This window comes from Arvicanthis niloticus, chromosome 24, assembly GCF_011762505.2.
Source record: "Arvicanthis niloticus isolate mArvNil1 chromosome 24, mArvNil1.pat.X, whole genome shotgun sequence".
In the NCBI taxonomy this organism is placed as follows: Eukaryota; Metazoa; Chordata; class Mammalia; order Rodentia; family Muridae; genus Arvicanthis; species Arvicanthis niloticus.
In genome coordinates, this window is record NC_133432.1 from 2895564 (window position 1) to 2906666 (window position 11103).

Genomic DNA, 11103 nt, shown 5'->3' on the forward strand with positions numbered 1-11103 from the left:
GGCCCACCATAGCAGTGAAATGGTAGTGGAAACGTCACGCCGGGCCACAGTCAGGAAGCAGGAATATGAAGATGGAGCTTGGCTCACTCTCCTGTTCACTCAAGGACCCCAGTCCACTGCACTGCCCACATCCGGGTGGGTCTTCCTTCTCCCATTAGCCTCATCTTGAACCGGCCCCACAGATAGATCTGAAGTCAGTTTCCATGGTGACTTAAATCCCATCATGTTGACAACCAAGATCAACCACCAAAAAGTCAAGAGAGAAATTCAAAAGACTGATCAGGTAAGGGGGTGACCTTCACCTCCACCCACAAAGCCTGCCTCCTCATTCCCTTCAGAGCTGGTGTCTGGTGAGGGCTGCCCAGCTTCACGTGACCTTCCAACCATCAGCGCAGGCTCAGGGTGGCTTGTTCCACTCAGGTGAGAAGATTGCCCTGATTGCTTCTTCTCCAACGTCTCAGCATTTGCTGTTTTGACTGTTCTCTGGGAGTCCTACCCTAAGTGATGCTTGTATGGGTAGACTCTCAAAAGGAGATCATCCAAGACAGGCTCATGGCGTGCGTGGATGGTGTCTGATTCTCAGCAAAACTGAACAAAAGCAGAGCCAACTGGGACCCCAGACCTTCCAACCTTTCCCCTCAGAAAGTCACCTAATCCTTTTCAAAAACATGTCTGTAGCTGAGGCTTCACTAAGAAAGAACACAAAACTGGGAATCCTAGATGCTGAGGGACCTGAGCTCATACGACAGTGGCTTGGTCAAGTTGTAGGCAGAGACAAAGAAAAGGAGAGCTGGAAATGATGTGTGTGCAGGTGTATGTGTATGAATGTGCCTGTGTGTGTATGTATGCATACATGTATGTGTGCATGTGAGTGTGTATGTGTACACACATGCATGCATGTGAGTATGCCTGTGTGTATGTATGCACACATGTATGTGTGCATGTTTGTGTATGTGTGTACACATGTTTGTGTGCATGTGAGTGTGTATGTGTACACGCATGCATGTGTGCATGTAAATGTGCCTGTGTGTGCACACATGTATGTGTGTACGTGAGTGTGTGTTTGTGTGTACACCTGTATGTGTACATGTGAGTGTGCCTGTGTGTATCTTTGTGTATATGTGTGTGCACACAGTGTATCTCTGCAAGTGAGTGTTTGTGAAATGCGTATACATACACCTGTGTGTACATGTGTGTGTGTGCATGGAAATGTGCATGCGAGTGTGCTTGAGTGTGTGCAAATCTTCAAAATCTGAGACCAGTTGTTAAAAGCTCAGCAGTACAAGCTGGAGGAACAGCAGTGCACAGGCCCTGAGACAGGAGTGGGCACACTTAGTGCTCCAGAGCCTGGTTGGATGTAGGAGGGTAGAGCAGGCATGGAGGAGGCTGATAGGCCTTTGCTGCCTTGGTGTGTGTGTGTGTGTGTGTGTGTGTGTGTGTGTGTGTGTGTCACTCACAGGCGCCTGTGACAAGCTTCTAGCTGGGCATCAGCTTTCCACACACAGACTAACAACGCCCCTCCTTGCTAGGAGATCAGCATCACATTGGCGTCGGCTGGTGACAGCTTTGCATTCTACAGTTTGCCCGTTCGCGAGCACGAGGCTTTTCGCCCATCAGCACAGATGGATTTGCTTTCAGACTTCCATGAAATCTCTAGCTCTCCCCCCAAGTAATCTAATTCTCACGGTCTAACAGAAGTGGAAAGAAAAGAGTCTTCCAGGCTAACGCCAAACAAAACGTTACCAGCTTAGGCCCGAGAGACTTCAAAATGGCATTTGGAGTTCTTGGCGGGAGCCTGTGGGTCGGCGGCTGTCTGCGGCCCATGTGGGCTGGGAACCGACGGTGGGCAATGTGTTTAGAGCTGGTTCTTTGAAATGGAGGCGCCACGGAACTTTCAGAATCTGCCTGTCACGAGCAGCTGTAACACTAAGAACAGTCCTCCTCCGAGGGTCTATGTCTCCTGTCCTTCAAATTCAACTCTGTCAGACACACACCCAAATGGGCAAACGGAAGACTGGAATGCCAAGTGCTGGTCCTGGGGTATCAGTGTCAGCAGACACTGAGGGAACTGGACCACTTCTGTTGGTGGACAGGGAACGAAAATGGTTAACCACTTTGAAATCCAAGTTAGCATTTTCTTAACACATGAAGCATGTCCTTGCCAAGGGGCCCGGCGATCACGTTCCAAGAATTTACTAACAGAAAATGAACACACATAACCTCAAGAAGCCTTATGTGGAGATGCTCACTTGATAAAGCACTTGCCCTGGAAACATGAGAACTGAGTGCCACGGGCATGGTTGTATGCAGAGACAGGAGGATAGCCAGTCTGTCTTAGTTAGGGTTTTATTGCTGTGAACAGACACCATGACCAAGGCAAGTCTTATAAAGGACAACATTTAATTGGGGCTGGCTTACAGGTTCAGAGGTTCAGTCCATTATCATCAAGGCAGGAACATGGCAGCATCCATGCAGGCATGGTGCAGGAGGAGCTGAGAGTTCTACATCTTCATCTGAAGGCTGCTAGGAGAAGACTGGCTTCTAGGCAGCTAGGATAAGGGTCTTAAAGCCCACGCCCACAGTGACACAACTACTCTAACAAGGCCACATCCACTCCAACAAGGCCACACCCACTCCAACAAGGCCACACCCACTCCAACAAGGCCATACCTCCTAATAGTGCCACTCCCTGGGCCAGGCAAATACAAAGCATCATATTCCACTCCCTAGTCCCCATAGGCTTGTTCAAACCCACGAGTCTATGGGGCCTATACCTAGTTAGAGCATAATGCAAAATAGATTCAGTCCAACTTCCAAAGTCCTCGTAGTCTATAGCAGTCTCAACAATGTTAAAAGTTCAAAAGTCTAAAGTTCAAAGTCTCTTCTAATATTCATCTAGTCACTGAACTGTAACCCCCAAAGCAAGACAGGAAACCAGCTGGGCAAACTCCAAACTCTGCATCTCTATGTCTGATGTCAAAGTTTGTTGACTGCAACAATCTTCTTTCTCCTGGGCTGGTGTCCCTCCCTGTTAGCAGCTTTCCTCAGCAGATAGCCCACGGCTCTGGCATCTTTAACATCTTGGGGTCTCCAAGGCAACTTCAATGTTACAGCTTCTCCTTTCAATGTCTGGGATCCACACATGATCTTCCAGGCTCCTCTGAAGGGCTGGCATCACTTCTCCAGCTCTGCCCTCTGTAGCACTCTAAGCTCAGGCTGATCCACTCCACTGCTGCTGCTGTTCCTGGTGATCATCCCATGGTACTGGCATCTCCAATACACTGGGGTCTTCTGCTGCAACTAGGCTTCACCAATAGCATCTCATAGGTTCTCTTCATGGTGCCAAGCCTCAACTCCTTTGCATGTCCCTTTTAGTCCTGGGCTGTCAACTGCAACTGAGGCTGCACCTTCACCAATGGCCTTCCCTGGCCTCTCACGGTGCCGAGCCTCAGCTGCTCTTCATGACCCCTTCATACCTTCAAAACCAGAACCACCTGGGTGGCTCTCAGGCATCACCAAGTCCAGCTGCAGCACGAGGTACAATCTTGGCTATCTCTGGAACACAGCTTCTTTGTGCTGTCAGACAACACTTCCCAGAAGATTTCACCTCAGTGATGCTGGTCTCTTCTTAATCACCACTAATTTCTTAGCTCCAGCAGACCAGCATCAATTGTCCCAGTAGTCTCTTCTATTCTTGACTCTAAAGCCAGAGCCACATGGCTGAAGCTGCTGAGTTCTGCTGCTTGCAGGAGCTGGAACATGGCCCCTTGTTCTATTACATTATCACTAGTTTACCGTTTTCAATGAATTCATTCAGTGCCTAGGCTTAATCATCCTGGAACTTGCTTTATAGACTTTATAGACTGACTTTGAACTCAGAGATCTGCATGTCTGTCTCCTGAGCGCTGGGATTAAAGGTGTCTTCAAATGTACAGATGACCTCTGCTTAGCTCTCTTCACCATTCTGGTGTAGAACACACATCTCACAGCCAGGAGTCAGAGGACTGGGCTTGGGGTGTCTACACATCTGAGAGTGCAGACACTATCCGCAGCCTTTGTCACTAGTGGAACTCAGGGCTACTCAAGGCAGGGCTCGAACCAGAAACCATGGCCTACACTGCTCACCAGCTCCATCAAAGCCTCATGCTTAGCTGGTTTTCTTAAACAGCCCAGGGCCGCTGACCAAGGAATGTTGCCACCCAGAGTGGGCATCATTGAACAATCAAGACAATGTTGACAAAGCTAACCAGAATAGCTACGCCAACAGGGTCACACCTACTCCAACAAGGCCACACCCACTCCAACAAGGTCACACCTCCTCCAACAAGGCCACACCTACTCCAACAAGGCCACACCTACTCCAACAAGGCCACACCTATTCTAACAAGACCACACCCACTCCAACAAGGTCACACCTCCTCCAACAGGGCCACACCTACTCCAACAAGGCCACACCTACTCCAACAAGGCCACACCTATTCTAACAAGACCACACCCACTCCAACAAGGTCACACCTCCTCCAACAGGGCCACACCTACTCCAACAAGGCCACACCTACTCCAACAAGGCCTGAAATATTCCAGTCGTCCTATTTATTTATGGATTTGACATGTAGTGATGTTTAGCTTGGCATAAACTACATATATCAGGATTTTTAAAATACTTTTTATTTATATGCCAACCTCGAGTCACAGAAAGGCTGCCTTGCTGAGTTCCTAGTAACCCTTCACACACCCCAGTTTGAACGTCTGGGTTCTGTGAGACTTAGAAGGGACCAGCCCCATGTTAGTGACAGATCTGCAGCTGGGATTCTTTCTTTCTAGTCACTAATTTCCTTTCTCACCTGCCCTCCCCATCTGGGCACCTTCCTAGTTTCTACACTCCTGATCCTTTGAAGGGTCCCTGTGCAGTTAGGTTTAATTTAACAGATCCTGAGAACAGCTGGGATAAGGAAGCAGGGTGAGTGTTTCACTGATGTCACCCCGACAATGAGGGTGTGCACACAGATCTTTACCACGCTGGTAGCCTCTTACACCTCCATCTGGTTACCCACAGGATTGCATTTCTGTGGGCCCCCAGCTTGATGGTTCGTCAGAAAGAAGTGAACCGCCCTCAGAAGCCTACTCAGGAGGTCTGGGAAGGAATGATGCTCAGAAGCCTGAATCCAACTTACCATCCTGTGCTGTGGAGCCAACCCAACCATGTCTGTCAAAGAGCTGTGACCTTGAACTCATGGACAAGAATCTGGTACCCCTGTGGTTTTTTGCAGAAGCTAAGCACCGCCTCTTTGCTCGGCATGTACCGACCACCACAGAGCACCCAGACAGCGCCACATCTGCCCAGAAGCATCACCAGAGAGAGGAGCAGGAAGACAGAGAGAGAGGAAGACAGACAGAAAGAGAGAGAGAGAGAGAGAGAGAGAGAGAGAGACAGAGATGCTTTGGGCTCTGGGGGAGGCTGGCACCATCTACAGAGAAATACCAAGAGTGGCCTCCAGGGAGGAAGCAGAAAGATTTGGATGTAGAAATTTTAAAAATCTCCTTTTGTAGCTGAGGAGATGGTTAGTGGTTTACAGCACATACTGCTCTTGTAGAGGACCTGAGTTAAGTTCTCAAAACCCAAGTCAGGCAAGCTCACACACTCATACACACACATGCACACACACACACACACTCATACACACACATGCATGCACACATGCACTCATACACACACATGCACGCACACATGCACTCATACACACACATGCACGCACACATGCACTCATACACACACTCATGCACACATGCACACACACTCATACACACACATGCACACACACTCATACACACACTCACACATGCACATCCGCACTGACACACATACACACACTCATACACATGTGCACACACTCATACACACACACATGCACTCACACATGCAAACCCACACTCATACACACACACACATGCACTCACATATGCAAACCCACACTCATATACACACATGCACACAGGCATGCATTCACACACACACACTCATACACACACATGCACACACACACATTCATACACATACATGCACGCACACATGCACTCATACACACACTCATGCACACACATACACTCACACATGCAAACCCACACTCATACACACACATGCACACAGGCATGCATTCACACACACACACACACTTAAAAATAATACAAACACATCTTTTAAAAGAATATAACGTAAGGATAAAATATGATATACTATTGGTAGCTCCTACGTGCGGAATATATTAACACTAATAGCCACAGACAATCATATTTACTCGAAGTCCCCACAGAAATAAGAGATTTTTCTCTATAACCCTTCAAATACACTCAGACATATCATATGCAAATATATTAAACATATTTAACTGTGTGTATGAATAATGAATAAATCACTCTCTCAAAAATTACATAAATACCGACTCGGGCAATCATTATCTTCTCTTATGCGCCAACTTTTCAGTTATATTGTTACAGAAAAAAATGATGTGTATGCTTGGTACCATTTACACGTTTCTTTATTTTTGAGACAGGAGCCCACTGTGTCACTCTGGCTGGCCTGAACTACCAAGATCTGCTGCCTTCAGCTTCCTCAGGATTAAAGTGGTGACCTGCCCAGCTTTTGGATTTGTAGTTTTAAAAAGTTAACCACTGAACCATCTCTTTAGAAAGAGGTTAAAAGCATTGACTGCTCTTCCAGAGGTTCTGAGTTCAATTCCCAGCAACCACATGGTGGCTCACAACCATCTGTAATGGAATCCGATGCCCTTTTCTGGTGTGTCTGAAGACAGCTACAGTGTACTCATACATAAAACAAATAAATAAATCTTTTTCAAAAAACAGTGTCAGTGAGGGATGCGTCTCAGCCATGCAATGATTACCTAGCAGGTGTGAGACCCTGGTTTTACCCCAGAATTTTTTTTAAGGTCTACTATGTGTGATGGTTAAAATTTTCAGCTGGAAGGATTGAAGTGGAAAACAAACTATACCTGGGGTTGGGGGGGGGGGGGCATTCCAGTCCCTGAGTGTATAAAAGGGAGAAAGCCAGCTGAGCCCCAGAAGTCATCTCTCTACTTCCTGAGTGTGGGCACGAGTGTGACAGCTTCCTCAGGCTCTGGCAGCCATGGTGTCCCCACAGTGACAGACTACATCCTTCGTCTGTGAGTCAGAACAAACCCTTTCTCACTCAGATTTTGCCAGGTACTTTTCAGTTATATGCGTGTACATTACACACACACAAAACCACACATACACACACACACACACACACACACACACACACCTCTATGCACACACATCCCTGAAAGCATCTACCCCTGGAAAGTTCCCAAGTCTGATGCTGCTGCTGCTACTCCTGGCTTTTCTTGTCCAGGGGACCAGGAGACGGACATTAGGGACTGTCCACTCAAGTGGACACCGTGTGCATATTGCAATTCTTTAATGTGTGAATGGCATCTGAGGTCAAGGGTCACTGCAGCAAGATTTTCGAAGCAAAAAATGTAGAAAGAGCTGAAATGTTTTCCCTGGGGCACACATGGCTGCATGAACTTCAGCTGCCAACACTCTGGAACGTGTTCCAAGTATTAAATGCTGCAAGAGTAAAGCAGATTTCACAGGACTTGCCCAACACACACCCTCAGGACATTACCAGCCAAAAGAAAGTTCCAGAACCCAAAACACCATGCTAGTGTAGGCTCCTCTCTGTGCCCTTGGGGTCTGGGGATTCTGTGCTTTTGTTTCATGGTACTGATTGGGAGGTTAGCGTTTCAATTTGACATGACCTTGATTAATCCAGAAGGTGAGCCTGTGGACACACCTGTGAAGGATTGAGTTGAGTGTGTCAATTGAGGAACTGTGGGTGGTGCCATTTCCTGCCTGGGGTCCTGAGTTCCCAGCCTCTGCTTCCTGATAGTGGGTGTCATGTGACCCACCGCTCCAAGTGCCTCGACCTGCCATTACGATGCCCCAAAATAAGCCTGTTCTCCATTAAGCTGTATTTTATGGAATCAATGAGAAAAGAAATGAAGAGTGTGGGGCTGGGGGTGGAGCGCTGGGTCTTGTGTGTGCTAGGCTAACATTCTGCCTCCAAGCTGGGTCCCCAACTCAACAAGCATCTGGACTCCCAGCTTATTAGCTTATCAGGTGAGCTGGCACAAGCTACGGGGAACATGCCAGGCCTCTTAGCCAGTCCACCAGCTGGGAATCACACACCAAATTCTCCTAGCAGCCTCAAGGGCAGAGCCTGTCCCCAGCACACGCGACCAGGCGAATGTGACTGTTACAGTTGTTGCTATTGTTCATCACATCGTAGTGACATTTATGGGTCATGGAAACAGCCCAAGGTCCTCTGGTCACAGTCTACATGGTGCCCTGGGCTGTTGGGTTTGAGCCCAGTGAGAAAAAACATCACTTTCTGCTCCACACGCTTCAAATAAACGTCCCCTCTTCTACAACAAGCTCACGCTCTTTTATAATCAAGAGAGAAGAGGCAAAGAGAAAAAGATACATTTGTTTCTATTAGTAGATGCTACACAAGTTTCAGGGGTGGGGGGAAGGCTTGGGCTTTGGGGATCAGCTCTGTCTGGCCTCGGATCACACACCTATAAAACAGGGAGACAGGACCCGATCGGCATGCACATGGCCCGCAGCTAAATCTGTCCACTTTGCCCAGCCTGGGAGACACAGGTTCTGGGAGGCAAGAATTACACCTGCCTGTTCAGATTTGCGGTTGTTTGCCCCACTCGCTCAGGAAAATCAGCTCAGCGGGACTGTTCATCAAACACCACCAATGGAGGGGACAGGAGAGAGGGGACAGGCTGTGAGCCAGGACCAACCCCTGTGTTGACAAAAGTGAGTCTCCTGCGTTAGTTTGACCCTTGACCTCCGTGGGAATCAAAGCTGTAGCAAAGACACTGACTGACCTATTTACTCTCACACACACACTCCCATCCCCTGATCCTTTTGTAGACAGGTTCTCCCTATGCAGCTCTGGCTATCCTAGAACAACATAGCCCAGGCTGGCCCCAAACTCACAGAGATCCCCCTGCCTCTGCCCCTCTGCCCCTCTGCCCCTCTGCCCCTCTGCCCCTCTGCCCCTCTGCCCCTCTGCCCCTCTGCCCCTCTGCCCCTCTGCCCCTCTGCCCCTCTGCCCCTCTGCCCCTCTGCCCCTCTGCCCCTCTGCCCCTCTGCCCCTCTGCCCCTCTGCCCCTCTGCCCCTCTGCCCCTCTGCCTCCAGAGTACTGGGATTAAAGGTGTCCACCTGACCTTTCCAGTTTAAAGTGGTTAAAACGAGGGCGGGGAGAAGGCTCAGGTGGTGACCGTGCTCGCTGTGGAGCTTGAGGACCTGAGGGAGATCCCAGGACCCACGATAGAGTACAAGCCTGTGTGCTCAGCCATGCCTGCCTGTGCAACCACACTGTAGACACAGCACAGGGTAATCTCTGGGCCTCGCTGGGCAGCCAGCCTCGTTAAATCAGTGAGAATCTCTGCCTTGAAAACCAGAGAATAGTGAAGGAAGTTGCCTGTGGCTTGGGAGCGGGCTCTGGCCTGTCTGAGCCTGGAGTGTGGGAGGTACCATGGTCACATCCTCCATGATAAATTCCCCACTGAAAGAGCTGCGAAGCCATGTCTGGGCTTCTGACTCTGAGACACTGTGAGATACTCCTTGCACATGAGATACTCCTGCACATGAGATACTCGTTGCACATGAGATACTCCTGCACATGAGATACTCCTTGCACATGATATACTCCTTGCCCAGGACATAACTTGCACATGAAATACTCCTTGCACATGAGATACTCTTGCACACAAGAAACTCCTTGCACACAAAATATTCCTTGCACACGAGATACTTCTGCACATGAAATACTCCTTGCATATGAGATACTCCTGCACATGAGATACTTCTTGCACACAAGATACCTTACACATGAGATATTCTTACACACAAGATGGTCCTTGCACACAAGATACTCCTGCACATGAGATACTCCTTGCACATTGCTCCAGGTACTTGGTTATCTGTTAAGTTCTCAGATAACTAACACACAGGCCTCCATCCAGTGTGTGCCACCTCCCCACAGAGGCCTGCCCTGATTTCTCCTTCTAGAAACAGAAGGACTGCAAATAGCTAACTCTCACTAGTATGGAAACCAAGGCCGTCACGGGCACAGATGCCATTTTAGCTAAAACACCATGACCAAGGCAACTTACAGAAGAAAGAGTTTATTTTTGCTTACAATTCCAGAGAGATGGAGTCCATTGGGGCAGGAAGCTTGACAGCAAGTGACAGACATGACCCAGGCCCACACCATGAACTGTAAGTGTGAAGCAGAGCAAGAAATCAGGAAGTGGGGACTTTTCATCTCAAAGCCCACCCTCTGAGACATACCTCCTTCAGCAAGCCCACACCACCTACCCACCCACCCAACAACTGCCAACCAGAATCACCAACTGGAGACCTGGCATTCTAGTGCCCAAGACTATGGCGGACACTTTTTACTCAAACTGTTACAGGTGCCATAGGTGAAGATTGAAGGTCACAGAGCACACAGCTCCTGTCACACCAGGCAAATGTGTTTTAGAAGGCTGATATGCACCATGGAACCTATAGGCCCCAGGGTTTTACTGGACACCTAACATGTGCTAACAGGATACACATGTCTCTTGAGAGGAAGCAGGCATGTCCCCGGCACTCCCACAGTCAGGACAGCAGCCTGGAACATGGTGGGACAGACTTATAAACTGTTATTCTATTATAGTATTTAAATTTTATTTGGCAGTCCTGGGGCTCAAACTCAGGACTCGTGCACGCCAGCAAATGCTCTGTCCAGCACTTTGTCCCCAGCCCGTCACATGGTAGGATCTGCAATGCGAAATGACCATGACTGGATGATGGCCTCCAGATAGAGCCAGGGGACAGAGTTAAGAGGACACGAGCCTGTGAATGAACACTCCTGGGTCACGGTGCTTCTCAGCTGAGTCAGGATGCTGTGCTGGGCCCCAGTGGAATACATTAACTGACTGTTCCACTCCATGTCCGTATGCAGAGATAGTTGTGACAGAGGGACCATCCCTTGGGTG